Below are 19,699 nucleotides of genomic sequence, written 5' to 3'. Positions count from 1 at the left end.
AGGGGTCTCTACAAAACCACTTGTTTAATGGTAACCATTGACATTGTGGAGTTATTTCCGAGCATCCCACACCATACTGGTTTAGAATGGTTCAATGAGATATTGGCCACACAATCTGGTTTGGGAGCTAATACAGTGATGTTATTAATGGAATTTATGGAGATTGTTCTTCGGAACAATTTTATCTATTTCAATGGAGAAATATTCAAACAAAAAAAGGGGGTGGCGATGGGTACTCCTTGCGCCTCAGCATATGCAAACATTGTGTTACATTATTGGGAGAATAGTTTTATTTTTACAACTAACTGGGCTAAATATATTATTCATTATAAACATTTTTTGGACAACATTTGTATTTTGTGGGATGGTAGTTTAAACAAATTTGAGGAATTTATGACATATATTAACGTCTACACATTTTCTTTCTTTTACATACAATGTCAGTAACGACAAGCTTAATTACCTTGATGTAACACTCCACAAAGACTATGCAAATAATTTTTTTCAATCTGAAATTTATAGGAAAGCCACTTTCTCAAACTCTTATTTGCATTTTGAAAGTGGCCATCCTTTCCATCAGAAAAAAGGAATAATAAAAGGACAATTCATTCGGGCATCTAGAATGTCCAATACAGATGAATTGTTCCTTAAAGAGGTTGATACATTAAAAAGGTTGTTTGCAGAGAGAGGTTATCCAATAAGTTTGATCAATAAACTGGCTTTAGAAGTAATTACCAACAAGGAATTTAAATATTACCCATTATTGGGCGTTAGACAGCAGACAGTTGAGAAAACAGTGCAGGAAGACAAATTTGAGCCAAATAGTACGTTTATTTATACATTCACTAAGGATGCTGAATATTTAGAATCAACTGTATTGAAATACTGGCCAGTGTTGACACTTGAGGAAGACATGCGTAATGTGATACCTCCAGAGCCTAGTTTTGTGAAAAGAAGGGACACAAACTTAAAAGGTTTATATGAAAGTAAAAATCGTGGTAGAAATCAGGCATCCACTTCAAGGTGGGGTACATTTAAATGCCTGCAGCCAGTGTCATTTTGTTTTAAATGATAGCAATGTACATATTCCTTTAAGAAATTTTAGGTATCATCCAAGGGGTTATTTTAATTGTGGAACTAGAGGAGTAGTATATGTAGGTGTCTGTACACAGTGTTACAGTTTTTATGTAGGGAAGACTGAAAGACCCCTAAGACGTAGAATTTACGAACACCTATATGAGGTAACTAAAAAGAAAGACACCAATGCCTTCTACAAGCATTCTATTCAGTGCCCTAACATGCAGTTAAAGTTTTTGGTCTTGGAACAAGTTTTACAAGACCAAAGAGGGGGTGATTGGGAAACATTTCTCAAATATAGAGAACTGCTTTGGCAACTAAGGTTAGATGCTTCAAAACCTCCTGGTCTTAATGACAATGTTAGTATTAAAAGTATTCTTAGGATGAGAAGATCAAAATTATGAAAATGCTGATATATATTTATTATAACATATTTTTTATTATAACACATTTTAAAATTAACTTGTGGTTACATTCATTTTTTAGTCAAACACTTTGTATGGTATGTGCAATTAATGCCATTTTTCTAAGTTATTTATTTACTACGTAATGTCTTTTTAAAAAGTTTTTAATGAGAGTAATTATTTACAATTAACTATCATGTGACTGTATCTAATGATATATAAGAATGGTTGTTTTAACTTTTTGACATCTTGATAAAGCCTGGTATTAGTCAGGTGAAAGCGCTTGATTTATTATTTCTGTGGGTTTTCATGCAATTAAAGCCTTTGAACTATTATTTCGTGCCAGTTTGACGTTTCTTCAGCCACTGAAGGTGTTTTTGTGATTGCTATTAGTGTCCCATCCCGTGTGCTACCTGTGTAGGTGGCTATGTAATGTCAGCCTTGCATACAAAGGCAGTATGTGTGTAGCAACAGCCTCTGCCAATATACAATGGCCCATGGGTGACAGGTGCAAGCTGTCCCAAGCAAAGCAATGTGGCATGTCCAGCATGTAATCCCACACTGATAGGCATTGGATCCCCTTTGGATGTCACTAAAAGATATGTTAAGTGCAGAAACCGATGATCCTGTCTACATATTGTGGCAGCATTCATGGTGAGGGTGAGATGCTACCCAAAGCCAGGGTCATATCAGCCTGTGCCACAACCTCAGAGTACCCCTCCATGTCCCCTAACATGTAGTCCAGGGAGGTGCATCAGAGGTCATACACACTGGCACAGACAATGACTGAGTCATACTGCTACATGCCTTGGAGTGACTGCTTTGCTTGTGTTATGTGGTGGATCATAGTGCCCGACGGGCAGCTCAGCGTGACCGTCACCTTGTTCAGCCTGGGAGCAGGACCACCGTGTACATGTCAATAGAGGTACCTCATACAACCGTAGCAGGTGTGTTGTCTAGCCGTATGGCCTGACACTGTTAGGCACACAGGCTTTGTGAGCTATGTGTCGCATGTGCTCTGCTCTGGCGTAATGTTTGCTTGTGTGTCTGCTTTGCAGGTGTCATCTGCTCAGGCAGGATGCTATTCTGAGAGCCCAATAATGTACCTGTGTGTGTCTGTGTTTGAATTGTTGTCGTGGAAGGTCTATGGGAGACTGGTACTGTATTCACTGTAGTATCCCACTCCACCTGACAGGGAATGCCAGTGCTGTGTAAACAGAGCTTAGCCCCCAGTTTGGCTATCTGGTTGCATCTCTCACATGTGTTGTACATGTATGGAAAGGGGAGAGGGTTGTCTGTGTACATGAGGCAGCTGTAACATTGCCACATGACTCACAGATTCACCAACTGGACCTGAGAGTAGATCGACAGGTGACCTTTGCACATGCTACCATAGCATTGTGACTCCCACACTAAGTAACGACACATAGGGCCAATGGGGAACAAGCTACTCAAGGTGACTATGTGAGGGTGTAGTGCTCCTGAATTGTTAGTGCTGGCATATATGAATGCTGTCTTGAGCAAATGTGAGGTACATCATATGCAATGTGTTACAAGCAAGCTGCATGCAAACAAGTCAAACAGTGACGTTCTGTCAAGTGACACATGGACATCAGTACAGTAAGCAACACAGATGTCACTAGGGATCCACAGAGGCACTGTATATTTGCACCGCAGGTGGAATCAGTGTTTCAGGAACATAACAGGCAAACATGCATACAAACAAAGCTACAGTCAGCAGGCCTGTATGCTACAACAAACAAGGTGTACAACTTCCAGTATGTAACAGTGCATATATGCAAGCACTCTAAGCCAGTACCCAGACATTCCCAGGTCAGATGGTTTGGGTCCAGCCGCAACCCCCACAAGTGTATAGACCACGTACCTTCGTAATGTTGAATAACTGGCCTGATACCCAAGTGCTCATACCTGTAATAATACACATCTCAAATAACAGACACTGAGACCTCACTCAGCAGTTCCAGACGTAGTATGATGTATGCTACCTGTCCTGGCACCACAGTATCCTTGACATGTATGGACACTCTCCCTCCTGCCATAGTTAGTTCTGTGTTTTGGTGCTGTTATGCATGGTATGAGGTGTGCCCTTGTAGTGCTAGTGTGCTCTTGTGAGCCCTGAACCTGCTGTGTAGTACTGCACAGATATCAACATCCTGAAACATCTGCATTGCAGAGTCGTGTGTGGACAGCATGCAACTAGCAGTTGACATGGTCATCATTGAGTATCAATATGTACATTGTTGTATCCCCTGCGCTACCTATGTAGGTGGCCATCCCTTCACAGCCTCACCACCAGTATGCAAAGATGTGCAGACAGAACACTGTGGTAATTAGTATGGGTGTGCAAAACAATACAATGACATTCATACTGTAACTGCATCAGGCATGCTGGTATATACCCACAATGCTATAATTACACTGTACTGTTGTCAACATCATACTATTACAATATGTCTATGTAGTCACCCTGTGCATCAGCACCATGTTAACCTGTTCCTGCACTGATCTTACATATTGCAGGAGGTGGCACAGTTTCATCATATGCACAGGGTGTGTACCTGGTATGCCTGAGTCTGCCACTGATACAACCAATTGACATGTCTGTGTGTGTGTTGGTGAGGGACAGCAGTACAAGATGGCGCAATGTTGATGCAGTGTGTGCATGTATGTAGTAGCCCTAGGTGTTATCACTTTGCATGTGTGTATGAATGCATACAGTCCCACCTCATGGCTGCCATATACAGGTGTTTGTGGACAGCCACAGACTGTACCTGCCAGGACATGCAGATCACTGTCTGTGGCCATGGACACGGTACCTGTGCCTGGCAGGGGTGCTACGGACCGTATCAGGTACCAATCCAGACTGGGTACTGTCATCAGAAGCAGGTGTTTGTTGACTGGAGACAGGTCCCTGTTGGGACTGTCCAGCACCATGTGCATGTGGCCTCCTGGGGCGGTCCGATGACAGCACAGACCCAGCATTGCTGGGGCTGCTGCTGGCACTATGTGAGTGGCCGCAGCCCTGTTGTCATCTGCGATGGCTGCCAGCTACTGCTGTTGCTGGCACACAGCCACGTCAATGCCTCAACCATCCACCATTGCCCTGGCTCATGGACATATAGTTGTGGAACAGATCTAATGTGTCCCCCCAACGTCTGTCAATGACCTCGGTGAAGTTGCGGATGGCAGCCGCAACATCACGCATACTGTCACTCATGGCTGTGCGACATGCTCTCAGCTCCCTCAGACCCTGTCTGGTGTACCATTCCATACGTGACTGTGCCTGCATTACAGCCCGGAACATAGCTGGGGTTCAAAGACCTCTGTGGGCATGTCTGACAGGGGCGGTACGCCCACGGATGCTCCCATGAGAACCCATGGACGTCTGCCTGTGTGGTACCGTGTCAGGGCCCTGGCCATGGCTGCAGTGTGGGGATGCATGTGCCACCGGTACCACATTACCCTGGTCAATGCCCACTGTATCCTGTCCATCACCTAGGGACATTGGTGACAAAGGATGTATTGGCAGGATGACTGTGCGCATAGATGTGGTCGACAGCTGTGTAGTGTCACTTGGCTGACCAATGACAGACCCTGGCACACCTACCTGTGCCATTACACAGGTATCATCATCACTATCCACAGCAGCTGATTCAGGTTCCCTGCTGCATGACACCAGAGCAGCACCAGAACCTGTGGGAGTAAGACAGGAAACACAGTTTACAATGTGTACACAATGCCACCACTGATGCACACATGCACACATGCACACATGCACACATGCACACATGGGCACATGCACACATGGACACATGGGCACATGCACACATGGGCACATGCACACATGGGCACATGCACATGCACACATGCACACATGCACACATGGGCACATGCACACATGCACACATACACGCATGGGCACATGCACACATGCACACATGCACACATGGGCACATGCACACATGCACACATGCACACATGGTCACATGCACACATGCACACATGGGCACATGCACACATGCACACATGGGCACATGCACACATGCACACACCTCAGTATATGAGATATCAACCCACAGACACAAACACACCTGCAATCAAACACATTGCACTACTGCTTCAGCCTATTATTACTATTAGTATACAGAGTAGTGAAGGTAATGGTATGGATAGGCTGCCTTGCTGTTACACCAGAGGGACCTGCGGAAAAGAGACATTCATCGTCAGTGGGCACAACTGTGCCATTGATACTGTGGGCATGTTACAGTTCAGTAGTGCAACAGTTAGCTTCCACAGGTGTACTGCAGATAATGAGGTTATCACTAATGCACAATAATTACCAAGATAACAGCTACAAATCGAGGACACACCCCACACATGCATAACCTAACAGTGTACAGAATGGTCACTATACATATAGCATGTTACCTGCACGCTCTGTGTCCTGCTGCTGTGTGGCTCCAGCCTCCATCATTACACATGTATGCTGTTGTTGTTGCTGCTGTGCTGGAGCCACAACACTCAGGAGTAGTCCCTCCAGTCTGGTGAGGGGGGGATGTCTAGCCACCCCACCACCTGTGGCAAGCTGCTGCCTGTGGATATCCGATGCACGCTGACAGACATTTCTAATTAAATCACTGCAGTGATGGCGTACCTGCTCATATGTCCAGTTATGTGTGCCTATGTCATTTACCCGACGGACCAGGTCTTGCCACAGTGCAGCCCTCTCCTGCTGGTTCTGGCTGGCACGGGAAAAGAGTACAGCGAAATCCCGCACCAGGTTCTGGTGGATCTACTCCTCTTCTGCAGCTGAGTAGACTGGGTTCCGCTGGTGAACCATGTCCCTGAAAAGGAGAAGGGAAATATGTCAGCAGTATCTGTCAGCAGACTATAGCACACATAATACACATTATACTTGACTGCAGTGATATAACTTAGGCACCATATATAGCATCTGTCTGTCTATTGGGGGCTACACATGTACATGACCAGATATCAGTGCTCATCCGACAACTGTGCAACAGTACCTGGCACACTCCATACAACAGACTAGTATACTGCAGCAGTCAACGCACTGTTTTAGGTACAATACACGACCCCACACTGGGGGTTTGAATCAAGGTACTGTATGGGGAACATTATCAGCCCATGCACTGCACACAATGCACATTACATATTTCACTGGTACTGCACACTACTCTTACTTGCCATAACCCTACCTACACCACAGTGACACACAGGGTAACACAGCACAACATATGGCAATGTAGTATGTGTTGATTGCAATACCCCACACACCTGTCTCTGGCCTCACACCATGGACACACACTACCATGACAGACAGACAGTCATGGTGACCAATCACACCAGTACACAACATGCACCCAGTCACTAGCACACTCATTCCACCTCACATATTCCATTTGCAATGTGTTAATGGGTGTGCATTGCATCCTAGGTAGGTAGTGTGCTTTTGGCCCTGGGCCTACAGCAGCATACTGTTATGCTATCCTGCCCCTTGTGACACATGTGTTATGATTGCACCTGCTCCTTACAAACAGTTACACAGGGTGACTCATATGGCATATTACCTATCAGCATAACATTCAGCAGGGGTATGTCTGACATCTACTCGTGGGGAGGCTTGCTTCTTAATTCTTTGTGGTCTACTACAGGATATGTCATATCTGTGGGTAGGGTCCCATACCTCCACCATGTGCTCTATACTGCAGTGACAAGGACGACAGATGTAGGTAATTTGTGTTGTGGATGTTGGAGGTGTTACCACGGTTGGGAGACAACTGTCATGGGTGTGACCAAACTATGTATATCCAGCAGTGGTAACCTCTATGTAGGTAGTCTGTGTGCACTCTGTGGTGTTTGAGTGCATTGACACAGTTACTTGCATATGTCTGTGTCCTTCACCATATCTGTAGCTGTCATTGGAGGTACATACCATGTAGGACATTGTGGGGTGTGGAGGGGTACAGTGACCTACATGTCCATAGCTGACACACCATGTCTGCTGACACATTCCATGTGCAGGTATTATAGGACTAGTGTGCCACTGTGTGTATCAATGTGGAGCCTATTGTACACTTGTTGACCCTGTTCCCCCCTGATACATGCAGTGGTGGGCAGGCATGTACATATGTGGTGGTTACTGGTGTCAGTGTTTTTGAATGGGGTATGGTACTCCAGTATCCACACTGGTTTTCACTCCATGCTTGCGACACCAGGCACCTGTAGCAAGACATCTGCACACATGTGCCTCACGCAGTCTTTATATGTATATTTATATATATGTATATATATGTATTGATTTATTTATATCTGTATATGGATATATATCTGTTTGTATATATGTATATATCATATGTATATCTAGATGTAGATATATACATATAGATGTGGGGAGAGAGGGGGGAGAGTGAGAGAGAGACACAGGGTGAGTGTGAGTCTGTGGGGGTGGGACAAAGAGTGAGAGATAGTCATATACAGACATATCTGTTGTCAGTCAGATCTATCTGTATATGTGTAAGTCTCTACAGATATCTATATATGTATGTGTGTATTACATATATCTGTACATACATATTCTACCAATCTTGATGTCTGTGCAGTAAGTGAGAACCAGGTTCAAGGCTCCTGAGAGCACACCAGCCATACCAGGCTATACCCCTAATCATGCATTTTGGCCCCAGGACTCGGGACAAAATGGACAGGGAGGGGGTGTGTCCATATTCATGGAGGACACACACACCTCCAGGTTAGTGGCAACACATGAAGCATCACAGACCATCCAGGTGCAGATAACCATAGGCAAACCTGCTATACAACTGGTAGCATGTTACAGACCACCCTCCCGATCTCAGGGACCACAGTCGGCCTTCCTGTAGACATTGGAGGATATGAATGTCCCACCACACACCATCATATTGGGATAGTGCGACTACCCTAACATACACTGGGTGCATTATTCTACCCCAAACACCCTAGCCCAAAGGTTCCCGGTATTCACTATGTCAAATGCAATGGAACAGCTAGTCACCTCTCCCACAACAGGAGATAATATACTAGACCTGATCATCACAAACATGGGGACAATGTGCTACACACTGGAAGGATACCCCTCACTAGTCACATCTGACCACAGACTAATCACCCTGGATATACATATCCCATCTCCCCCACAACACAACAGACTACAGTGGAAGACCTCTCACATGCCGACTTTACACGTCTTATAACTGAGTTGGTATCCTGAATGCCCACTGGGCCAGTGTAATCCACTTCCCACAATGCAGACACCCTCACATATGCTTCTACAGACATCTCCAAGAATGCATGGATCATGCAATCACAAATGGAACCATGACCCTCTCCACCAAGGGCAGGCGTCCTGTCTGGTGGACCCCAGCATTGAACAACTTGTATAACAACAGATGGTAGCTACTGCACGGCAGAGCATACTTCCATAGAGCTACGGCATCTCTCATCAGCAGTAGTAGACAGATAGGTTTTGTCGTACAAACATGCAAGGCCAACAATGAGAGGGACATCACTATGGTCACTACAGATAACCACAAGGCCTTCCTCTGCTATGTTACACACCTGAGTGGGAACCCTCAGTTGTGTTCACAGTTAGTTCACAGTGACATACGCTACACTGAACACACAGATAATGCCAACAGTCTGGCAGACAGGTTTAGTGCAGGTTTCTACACTCCCTCACCCACACATGTGGAATTACTTATCCCAGCTGACTGTAACCTCCCTGTCATCTCGCATGTCCAGCTTGGAACCACCCTCAGCGGAGCTGTAAACACAGCAGCAATGGGACTCAACGGTATTGCGGGTTGCATGCTACGTGAACTGCAAGAGGAGCTACACATGCACATTACATGCTATTCAGCCGTAGCCTTACTACAGCATATGTACCTGGACACTGGCATACAGCAACAGTAGTCCCACTCCACACAGGAGGCACCTCTACAGACCCTGGTAATTAGCACCCCATACGCTTAACCAGCCTGGTCTGCAACACTATGGAAAGGATCATTATGTTACCCATACACAGAGACATTGGGGACTTAAACACTTGTTCCCGCCCGGTTTGGCTTTGTAGAGGGCAGATCCTGCCTTATGAACCTGGTTGACCTTTTCAAATAAGTCACTATAGCCATTGCTGAGGGCATAGTGGTCCATACAGCCTACCTGGACTTGCCTACAGCATTCGACACAATACCGCACTCTGCCATCATAGACATGATCAACAGCTAACATGTAAATCCATATGTCACATGATGGGTTGCAAACCAGCTAACGGATAGAAACCCTATAGTCAACCTCACTGGTGCCATGTCAGACTCAGAGCCAGTCACATGTGGTGCCCCACAGGGCTCTGTCCTGGGACTACTCATGTTTGGCATATCATTCTCAGATGTGAAAGCAGACATGGGAGGGTAGTCGCTGACAATGTTCAAAGATGACTGCATAGTAGGCACCATAGGAAATACACCTGCTGACACATACATCCTACTGACAGGCCTCACGGACACCAACAACTGGTGGCAGAGTCATGGCCTGACACTGCATGCCATGTAATGTATACTCATACCCTTTTGGACGGACAAGGTACCTACATATTATCACATAGACAATAACCCACTGAGTACATACAAAGTAATCAGAGACCTGGTGACACTGTGCAATGCTGACCTCTCATTTGACACCAACATTGCCGAAGTGGTTGGATGGACTTCCTACCTTGCCCACCTTATCATGAAGGGATTCACATCCACATCAAAAGGGGTCATTGTACCCTTATACTCCTCCCTTATCAGGCCCATGACTGTGTACTATGCCCCATTTGGTATGTACCTCACCTGGCACTTGCAACAGTTAGGGGGACACCATGAGTACATCACCAGGTGGATCAAGGGTCTGCAACACCTGTCATATGCTGCCAGACTAACGTAACTCATGCTCTATTCCATAGCATACTGCCTACATAGGGGTGATCTGTGCCTGATGTAGTAGGCCATGTCCAATCTGGTAGTGATGGACATGTTCCACCTCATACAATCCAAATCCATCAGAAGCACGACAGCTATGGATTTAAACCTCAGCACACATATGAATAGGACATACTGTAGGGACAGATTCATCACTAAGAGGCTTCCCATACTGTGGAACAGGATCCCAGTTCATGTTAGGCAGAGACCCTCACTGACACTCTTCATGTGCATTCTTGACAAGTGGATGGGAGATCATAGGTTTACAGCAGGGGTCATCTCTGTGTCACTACTAGACAGAGGCACAGTACACTAACGCTATTATGTAGGGGGTCTTCACTCTGTCACTACTATACAGAAGCGCAGGTTTTTAAATCTATTCTATACACTGTCTGCAGATAGCCTAGTACTATACTATGCCACTGTGAAACTATATCTGTCTATGCATTTCTACATCCCTGTCTATCTATGTATACACATATGCATATTATATATATATATATATATATATATATATATATATATATATATATATACATACATATCTCGATATACATACATATACACATGTTTTATATATATATATATATATATATATATATATATATATATATATATATATATATATATATATATATATATATATACTCCTTTTTTAGGTCCACATATGTATACACACAGTAACATACTGCTGAACACCCATTACTGTACCACCTACTTGTACATTGCACTACAACCTACATTGCTATGTGCACATAGCTACCATCACATACATATGTATGTGGAGCCTTCAGTGACAGTTTCAGTATGTCCCCGTCCCTATGCACATCCTCATATAGATAGATACAGACCAATAACACATCTGGAGGGTTCACAATATGTAGAGTATTATAGTAGTACTTTACATTACCTGTGTTTGTTGCAGCTGCTTGTGTAGGCTTGCAGTTGCTTGGCCTGCTGTCTGCCTCTTTGCCTTGATGTCTTCGGTTTGTTATTTCTTTCTCTTTCTTTCTTTCTTTCTTTCTTTCTTTTTTTTTTTTTTTTTTTTTTTGGTTTTCTCTCTCTCTCCCTCTCTCTCTACCTCCAGCGGGTGACTGGGAGTACAGGATGCTTTTGTAGGTATCTGCACATGTCCATGTGATGGCCTCTGCACCAATTGTTAGCCAGCATTTACTAATTGCATGCAGCCTGTTGTGTAGTGATTGCAGTTCTCACTGTGATTACAGGCCTGTGCTATAAAAAGGTCTGTTAGGTAGGCATAGCCCTTTCAGATTATCAGGGTGGGGACCATGCTGGTTTGCTGTGGACAGTGTTCTGTGAGTGTAAGGGTTAGTATGTCTCTCATATTTCAGGCTGTGTTGTAGACACTGCAATGCATGTTGTTCTGTAAGCTACTGTTAGTACATTTGGCAGGGTGTCAGTGGGGCACAGTTGACATTTGTTTTCACATCAAGGACATCCCTGTAACTCAGTCACAGTTGTTATGTCTGCACTCTTAACTATTCAACTATGGCTGTGTTTATCCTGCTCTGAGTATGTGTGTGGCTTGCCAGATGTTACTGTGACATTATTACCTATTAGCTACCAACTAGCATGACTGGTTCTCACCACACAGTACTATTTTACAAATCCACTAGATTTGACAGTAAATATACATGACATGCTTTATGTACTAGACTTGTATATTCCCTTTAAATTAATTCCTACTATTTTATGATATATTTCTTTCAGCACAATGTTTGTGTGTAGCACTCATGGCTTAGTGGTAAGTCATGCAGGCTAGTGTTTCCTGGGTTCGAGACTGAGGAAGGTATTTTATTTTGCTGCCGAGAAAACAACAGGCCTTGTCATTCAGAGTGACTAAGGCACTTTTAAGCAGTTGTAATCAGGTTAGCACTGGTTTGCGCGGAGGTCACACATGCGCACTGCCGCTTAGCTTCATGCACACCCACTTACTACTGCTTAAAAGTGCTTACTCTCGCGCACACCCGCGCTATTTTCTTTGAAAGAAAAGAAAATGGGGAGATAGGAAAGTGGTGAAAAAGGGGTCACAAAGAGGGTGGGACAGCAGGGAAACAAGCTTGGGTTTTGCAGGAGGGATGTAGGTAAGGCCCATAGCTGCCCATTTCTTCATCAGCAACAGCTGTGCATATGTTTGTAATTTGGTGTGACATTTGAAACCTTCCACCCCTGTGAGAGGTGTAAGGACAACAATAATACTTGTTGTACAGCCAATTGTAATTGACAGTTTACATGTCCAGCAGACATGTGTGCAAAATGGGCAGCCATGTATGGGGCATAATTTTTTTGTGGGTACAGAGTGCCCCTTTTTTTTTTTTTTCAGGTGAGAGTGGTATGTCAGGTACAGGAAGTCAGTATAGCTGGGGAGGTAGGTTGGGTAGGTTAACAGATAAGACAAACAAGACGCATACAGGGGCTATGTATGACACATGTGGGGGGGTTACACAATTGACGGGGACGGATGTTTGGATATCTCGAGCCCATGGGCCCACAGATGGCAACAGTGAAACTGAGATCCCCACCCATGGGCAGTTGCCACTGTGCCTTCACTGCCCAGGACGGGGCTGTGCTGGGGGCTGTGTGGGCTGGGCAGCTGGAACCCGCCTTCCCTGTCGTCTTATGTTTTGCATTATGTTATGACAGTTTGGGTTAGTAACGTACAATACCATTCACAATTAGTTGTAACAGCATGCATTAGTATTCCCATTAACCAAACACCCATATATTCAAGCCATTGAACAGCAAGCATAACACATGCATAATTTGAACAGCAATACACAATCCAACAACATGCAGGGTTGATTGATGGCAACAGGCCATCAGGTTTGGATTATGAACAGGGCAGATGCATCAACGTACATGCAAATATGTATGAACCAACAGGACAAATGTCCAGGGGTGTTAATTGTGATTGCACATACTAATTTCACGTGGAATGGATTATATGTGGTTATAGGGTAGGGTGAAGAAAATTTAATTAACAACTTCAAATACCAATACATATGCTGTACATTTCTACTAGCTGCAGATATATATACACTACAGTTCTGCCTACAGTTTCCTATGTGATAACTACTTCAGGTTGGTGATAGGAATGTTACTGCTACATCAATATACATTTCATTTTTATTCATACACATTCATATCTGGCTCTGTTCAGCTACATCATCCTGCTACATTTGCTTTATATAGCTATAGACAACTGTGGATGTTTGGTATTTCAGACAACCATACTATCTGCATATTGCAGACTGAGAGCAACATATCCAGATTTTGGGACACACATTCCAGCTGCAGTACTGTTTTCAACACATGTTACTGTTTGGTTCTGCCTGTCACATTCATTTCATTCTGTACTGACTGCAGTATACTTTATTCAGGAGTTATTACTACTTTATTGGTGGATTCATACCTCTTTCTCACACTCTCTCACTTGTTTTATTTTTACAATTCAGGATGGTACTTAATTCTAGGCTTTATTGACATGTTTTACCTGTAGTTATAACAATCCTTTCCAACAGTCTCACTTATGTCATGTTTCTGTATTTCAACATGGATATATTTCACACATGTGTTTTCCTCAGCTTCTGCAGCTGTACTTTTCAGCCTGCTGCAGGTTATGTACTATTATATTACAGGTGGGACATCTTTATTTCAGACTTGTTTCATTTTTATGTTTGGATTACAGGCTGCATCACACTTTTGTAATCAAGCAATACTTGCAAACCCTCTTACACTGTTACTTGCACATTTTATTAATTAGTGACTACACTGCACTCTTTTGCTGTCATACTTATATATTTATTTACAGTTACAGGGAGAGAATTACTGACCTGCCTGGTGGCGCAACTGCACCAGTCTATCGCCATAGGCTTGACGGTTCGCAGAACGGACAACTTCAGCTGTAATATAAATAAAGTAATATTGGAATACACATCTCCATAATATCAGCTAGGTTAATTTCTTACATAAATAATTACATGTAACTTACTTAGTAGTGGGGCGTTGGGCATTTGCCGGGCCTCCTGGATCCAACAGTTCAGTTGGTCCTGCTTCCGTCTCTTCAGGTCCGCATGGTGGTGATGGACCTGCTCACCAGTCCTTGGTATTCCTGTGGCACTGGTGAAATCATGTGTCAACCGGTCCCACGCCTCAGCCCTATATGCTCCCCACAGGACCTGGCCCTGCATGAGTTGGGCCTCATGATTATGGACGAGGAGCCAAACCATATATTTGGACTCCTCAACGCCCCACCTCTGTGCTCGGAAGCAACTACCCTCACCTACACCTGACATCATGGCTGCAAGTTGGTTCTACAATTGGTTATGCTGTGTATTCCTGCCTATGGGGCTTATATATGCCGTTTTTCCTGCACTTATCTGTGATTGGCCAGTTTGGAATTGTATCAGCTTCACAAAACCTGCTTTGTCATACTCCTCATTCTATTCATTCCTATATATATGCTATTACTGCATTTCTAAGTGCAACTGTCATGGCTTAGTGGTTCAGTACTTTGACTATGGTACATGGTATTCTGGGTTCGAACCTGGCCATTGCTTTTTATATTTAATGACTGTCTACACAGGCTAGGAGGTGTGTCTGTGTAAAGGCAGTTTTGATACAGCTTGCTCAACGTTGCCCGTCGGTTAGATTGTTGGCGCGGTGCGCAGATCCATGCAAACGGATCACACTGGTATACGCGTGGTTTGGCTGTCAGCATGAACATTACACACACAGTTTCAGCGTGTTAAAATGCTGCTCAACCCTGGGCACTCATTTTACACCTATTAAACCACTGCTCACCTACGGACACTCATTTTACACCTGTTAAAACACTGCTCACCTACGGGCACTCATTTTACACCTGTTAAAACACTGCTCACCTACAGGCACTCATTTTACACCTGTTAAAACACTGCTCACCTACAAGCAGATATCCTCAACTTGTTAGACTGTAGCTCAGCTATGGGCACATCTCACATTTTTATTTTTTTATCTCACATTTCTTCAAAATACATGGCCCATTTCATTACATTTTACATAAAATATAATGTTATATATGTACATATATGTCAGGGACTTGTTTCGTGCTTATTTCACTAAAAATAAAAATTGATGCTGTGGGTGCTTGAACCATGACTACCTCCTCTTCAGCCGACGTCTCTACCGCTACGCTATTGCTTCTTGGCTTACTTTGCATATTTAGTTCTTATATGCTTTTCCACTGACTGCTAACTGTGGCTAAGCTACGGGCACACCCGCACAAATGAGCGCACTCACGGGCAAACATCTTTACAACTTATAAAAAAAAATTATTAGATGTTCATTTCTACATTTTATGTTCATAGTCTGTAAGGGCATGTGTTGTGTTGTGTTTATTCACATTTACTCGGACTGTGTCATGGGGGTTTACTTTCGGGACTTTTACTCATCTGGGTGTGTGTCCGTTTGCAGGGCTCGCCCTACAGACACGCCCCCTACTGTCTTACATGGAACGTGTTAGCCTTAGATGTGATTCAGCATGCCCTCATGCATATGGATGACATGCTGACGTCACACCATTTAACTGCAGCCTCCGTGTAAGCCTTGTAACTCTTACACGGAGGCTTCGTGAATCCTGCCCAATGTCTTGAAAAAAAAGTCAAATGGCAATTTTTCTTCACTGCTGTATGAAATATAGAAACTTAAAGTAGTTTTACTCTTTGCTGTTATGTAATTTAAAAACATTAAATGTTTGCTGACCTTGATTACTTTATGTTTTGATTTGTCTATGATTATTTTGCAGGCATTATCTTAAAACACAACTGCATGTTAATATTTCCATAAACTGCTTGCTAAATACACATAAAAGATATAGGCAGTTTTCTAAATTTAGTGCAGATGGTGATAAATACTTCTAACACAAAACTGTGAGGGGTGCTGATTTGTCTTACACACTTTCCTAATTTCATAATAAAATGCCACGGTGGTACAGCGGTAGCGTTGTTACCTCACAGCAAGAGGTTCTCCCATTCAATGCTTGGCTTGGGAGTGCCTTCTGTGTGGAGTCTGCATGTCCTCCCCGCGGTTGGGTAGCTTTTGAAAGACATGCATGCGTAAATGGGCATGCCTTCGTTGAAGGTTGGGCATCGAGCTGGCACCTCGGTGTTTCGTAAAAATCTACTGCCAATCATTAGCAGACTGGAGTTCCACTGAGGCAACCCCTTACCGGGAAAAGCTGAAAGACAAACAACAACAACTTTCCTTATTTCATAATCCTCTAACTCACACCCAGTCCCTCTGGTCTCACCCATTCAGATTAAAAGCAACTAATGGACATATAAAAAAGAAAACAATGGTTGCATAATTGCATCATTACAACTTCTGAAATCTACACGGAAACTGCTATAAAGATCAGTTAGCAAGCAGATATGCTTTGACATGATATTAAGCAGGCATACAAATCTGAAATCAGCAATTAAGTATCGAGTGCATGCATGTTTGCAATATCTGTGGTTTGCACTTAAGGTATCAGATCTGATTGTATATCTCACATTCATCCCATATGACACACAATGAGTTCCGCATTTGTTGAGGGAAGACTGGAATGTATGCCTACACATTATAATACCAGTAAATCCTAGCTTATCATTTAATACCCTTTTCCACAAGTAAGCAAATAAGTTCACGAGCAAAAGCATATAAAACCTTATATTTCAATGCATATTGTAATGCATAGCTTATATCTTATTTTTTTGTTTCCTTAACCAAGTAAGTCCATAGAACACAACTGCCTCTTGCAGTGACTATACTACATTACTGTCAGTTAACTCATTCAAGCCTATAGCACCTTTTTTGTATACTTCCAGTTAACAACCATAGGTCTTTATGGCATCCAGAACTTTTGTTTTTTTTTGTCTGGTTTCTTTAATTTAGTGACTTGACAGTTAATAATAGGAATTATTAGAAAGGGCAAGAAGTAGTTAACAAAATAACACTGAGGTTGTTAAGCTTGGATGTCTTGCAGCAGAGAAATGAATCACTGGCCACTTATTATTCATATTTTTATATTTATATTCATATTTTAATTTATGAGAGACTTAGATGCTATTGAAGGGTATGATATGAAATGTCATGATGGGAAACAGGAACATTAATTGTCTTTGTCAATGTCAATTTATATCACATTGTTCTGGGGATACAGCTAGTTGTTTGTTAGTAATTATAAAAATGAGCAATATTTCCTTATGAACCTAATACTTCAAAAAACAAGTGACATACAAACTATTGCATATCATCATGTGAAACCTTAGATGTTGTTTGAAGAAAATTTGTCATTGATATTTGCATCATAAGTTGCACATCTTGAGAGATATTCTGTCTTGTTTGTATTGGTAATTATAAGTTATGCATATGTTTTCATATATATACAATCATCTCAATAAAAACACATTCAGAGAGGACTTCCTTATCATCATTTGATTAACAAATGTGTTCAAACAATATATGTCTAGGTTGTACAGCTTCCAAAATATGAACATTTTTGGTGAACTTTTAACAACAAATATATCTAGGTTGTACAGCTTCCAAAATATGAACATTTTTGGTGAACTTTTAACAACAAATATAATTCTAGATTTGTATGCTTTGTAATATATTGTAGTATTTATGGAAAGAACACACTAGTATCACTGTAAAGAATACTCCTTACTGATAAGATTGCTATTTATACAGCCTTAAAAGCTTTGATTGTTCACAAAAAAGTTTGATTTGTTTATCTTATGCTCTTTGAGTCAATTTTCAGAAATCCACTGAAATGCAAAGATGAGTGCAAATAACTTGCTTAGAGTCTCAAAGAAAGCACCTGGAGGTTGGGGAAATCAAACCTGGGGCTCCAGGAAGCAGCTCATGATATTAGTTCTCTCCACCAGCATCTAGTGCTACTATTCTATCAGTACATTCCTTTATTGTGATAATGTCTGCTTTCCTTGTGCTTTTCTTCCTACGACTGTAAGTCAAGTAATTTATGAACATAATGCTATTTACTCGCATTTACATGCTATTAACATCTTAATATATCAGAATGTGTTTTGTCACTGATGTTCTGCTCTGCTGAAAGGTCGTGCAGCTTAGAGAAGAAGGAATAAGTAATTTTGTAATTGAGTGGGTAGATGCAGAGGCCTCACATTTGGGACGATGCAACATCTTGTGTCCACTTAAAGAAAAATGATTGCTTTATGTGTTATACTGTTTTATTTTATCTTTACGATTTCATAAGGCTTTAGTTACTATAAGTGAAATGTTTTGTTTCATAACTAAGGGGTTTGTGGTATTTCATAGTGAATTAATTAAATAGTTATATTCTTTTGCCTGCTAGCACAGATGATTTTACTTTATATTGCACATGAATATGATATATAGACAATTGTGTTTGCAAAAGTACATACAGAATAATCAGATAAACACACACAAATGTTTCTTAACCTGTGCCGTGAAGTTGCCACTTAGGGTATCTTACAAGCATTTGATTGCTTTTGTTATACAGAATATTGGAGGAGCTTGTCAGTTGCAACATAGAGTATTTAGTGTGCCTTCCAAATATTTATTTTTCATTGGTTGGACAGTTTATTTAGCTTTTAAAATGTTGTAGTCAGACTGGGTGTAGCCTATTTCATGAAGAGGCTCAATAGAACAGTGTTAGTAAATAGCAAACATTTTAAACTCTCTCTCTATGGATATATATATATATATATATATATATATATATATATATATATATATATATATATATATATATATATATATATATAGTGGCATGCATCAAATTATAGCCTATTAAAAATGTCTGTAGCCTTTGCCAAGATTTTTTAAAATGAAAAAGATAAGTCAATAAATGCACAAATGAGATAAGAATATATTATAAGAAATTATTAAAGCAGATTTTTAATTGTGCTCTTTAATCTAAGCTATCCAGTTAACAGAAGAAATGAGCACAGTCCAACAATATAGCCTATAGAAGCAATGTTAGTTTTTATCTTTTTATCAAGGTCTCTGCATAACAACTAGTTGTCTGAATTTCTTAATGTTTAAACCAAAGGGTAAAAAAGGATTCACAGACAAACCACTAGGTAAAAACTGCAAGAAACAAAAAACTAGCCAAGGTAGAGTATTCATTGGTAA

This window comes from Protopterus annectens, chromosome 11.part0, assembly GCF_019279795.1.
Source record: "Protopterus annectens isolate FY-2018-M chromosome 11.part0, PAN1.0, whole genome shotgun sequence".
Classification (NCBI taxonomy): Eukaryota; Metazoa; Chordata; order Ceratodontiformes; family Protopteridae; genus Protopterus; species Protopterus annectens.
Note: the sequence above shows the minus strand (reverse complement) of the source record.